We start from the raw sequence: 2,717 nt of genomic DNA, 5'->3' as shown, positions 1-2,717 counted from the left end.
AGGAGGTTCTCGTAGCCGAGAAGGAACTTGCGGTGCCAGAAGAGAAAGACGCACGTGCCGTGGGCCTCCTTGTTGCTCATCTGCTCCGAGTGCATCGAGATGAACCGCTCGTAGAGCGGCGTGTCCATGGCCTTGGCGACCGCCTTCTTGTACGTGGCCTTCTCGGTCTCCGAGTAGCGGTTCCACGACTTGCGGACGCGGGGCGGGCACGACGGCGTCGACTGCGCCGAGACGGCCGAGACGAGAAGCGCGAGCGAGAGGAGCGTCGGGACAGCCACCATGATTCGAATTGAACGAGAGGAAGTGAAATGGGAAATGGTTAAGAGCCACGAAATGCGCGAGGTTGGTGTAATTTTCCCGAGGCGGCAGCCCGTTTATGCACGCACGCATGATATGTGGACCTGTCCGGACGGCGCTAACTACGGTCCCGTTCCCGAGATACCTGCGTCGTATATCGGGGCAGCTACATTTGTACGTACCTCACACGCGCGCCGCAAGGTACTTGGATATGTGCCAGATGTTGCCCTTCGGTTCAACAAGTATAGCCATGGGCAGGCCTCGTAAAACGTGGATTTTTCACCCTCCGATCCACACTTGTCCACGATTAGGCGAAATTGGCTTCCACGTTTTTTTACACTTGATTAAAGTATGCAAAGGTTGGTCGCCGGTTCGATTCTGCCCTCCCTGGCTCATTTAATTCGCTATATTCAAATCCGGCTGATCCACATTTTCAAAATATACTGAAAGCAAGTCGATTTTTGATTGTTGCGCTTGGTGTTTTTATTTTATTCATTGGCAAACAACTCGAAGATTGGCGAGCGGAGTCACTGGCGCAGGGCGTGGGGTCCATTGCCCGTTCCGCCGCCCTCGTAGATCCGCGCCCGCGCGCTCTGGTACGCGTAGCAAGTCCGGCGGATGGCCCAGCGCCTCGTGCATCTGGCGCCACTATGCGTCGCGTTGCTCCTCGTCGCCGTCGTCGACGCCGCCGAGCTGGCGCTACCAGGACCGCGCGGTGGCACGACTTGATGCTGTCGTGGCCATCTGAGACGTCAATAACGCGACCGCGCTCTTCTGAAGTCACCTCCGGCACTCGGCACCTCGCGGCAGAGTCGGCGCTTGCAGGTCTTGCCGTGCTCATGAGCGAAACGTGCGGCGCGCACGCTGAGCTACCGGGATGGGCTGTACTCGTGTCGCGCCAGGTAAACCACGTCGTGACGCTATGGCGCGGCCTTGTTACCGGTACGATCCTCGCCTGGGTAAGGACCCGCTCATGTACTCCTACCAGTCGGAGCTGCCTCGCATGTCGATGATGGAGCTCAAGGGGTGATCGAGCGCTACCTCCAGTCGGTCCATCCGCTCGTAGAAGAAAAGGTGTATGTATAGACTAGAGGCCGAGCCTAGGATCCCAAAGCGCCCGCAGGCCCGCGCCTCCCATCATGCCGAGGGGCGGTCAAGCGCACACAGGAGCTGGTCGATCACACATACATTTTTGAAGCTGTTTGAGTGGATTGCGTAATCACTTCAAGGTTTTGAGCCGCCAAACCAGTCATACATTTTCCAAGTCACCTCATCGATTACGTCATCAATTCATGGTTTAGTCTTGAATTTTGTATTTGTAAAAAATCCACGCTGGAGCCACACTGGAGCCTCAAATAGAGCCATATTTCTCGAAAATATGGCAGCAAAAAAAAAATCCACGTTTTACGAGGCCTGGCCATGGGGGGGGCACAGAGTCCAGACAACCACATGTAGCCAGTGTGAGGGATCCTGGTACGGAAAACACATGTGCTGTACTAAACATGTGCTGCGTGGTGAATATTCCTATCGACGCAACGCCGTTGTTGGTTGTATTATACAACCAACAACGGCGTTGCGTCGACAGGAATGCAATCGAGCCAGCGATCACCTTTTGCAGAACAGCCGACGCAGTGTTGTTGTTGAAGTGAGTTTATTTAGATAGAATTTACACTGAACTGGATATGGTGGTGGACTAGCGATTCCAAGGTGCAACGACGAGCCGGCGGCCGAGAGGCTTAGCCGAGCGGGAGACGTGGTGTGTGAACGGCACACGTTGGAACGTAGTTGTCGCGTAGCCATGCGTCGTGGCGCAGGGCTGCCATGATTTGGAAGAGGCACAAGGCTTGAGTGTCGCAGTGTACGCGCCGAGTGGATGCGCCATTGATTTGGATAGGATTTTAATTGTGAGAGGAAACGTATTAAATTGTAGCATTATAATTTTGGGAACATTGGGCCACCGAAGGTCAGGACTGGCTCTCGCCGCTGCCTGCGTAGCCACGGCCCTGGGCGCGAGTAAAGAAAAAGGCAGAAGGAGATGGATGTTGCTAGCCGTTGCGTATGATAAGTCCTTGTAACACCAAGTTAGTGCGAAACACATTGCTGCAGGTGTGTTGAGGCCATGGTCGACGTGATGCATTCAAGTTGCCAATGACAATATTGGAGCCTTCAACGTGTGAGATGGAGATATATTACGAAGCCTGCAACTTTGGGATGGAAGGCGCTATCTATTTGACATGCGATAATTACAAATGGACGTGCTCTGTGTAGATTTGGACGTGGTTCGCGTAAAAAAATCGTGGGGCAAACAGGCAATAGTATTTGTTGTTGCTGTTGAATTGGGTCGTCTATTGCAATAGATAAAACTATGCTAAATAAATTGTCGGACTTTCTCGTTGTGTACACTCGGTTGAGGATCTTGA

Source organism: Saprolegnia parasitica (assembly GCF_000151545.1).
Source record: "Saprolegnia parasitica CBS 223.65 unplaced genomic scaffold supercont2.91, whole genome shotgun sequence".
Lineage (NCBI taxonomy): Eukaryota > Oomycota > Saprolegniomycetes > Saprolegniales > Saprolegniaceae > Saprolegnia > Saprolegnia parasitica.
The sequence above is the reverse complement of the archived record's forward strand: the minus strand, read 5'-3'. Positions refer to the sequence as shown.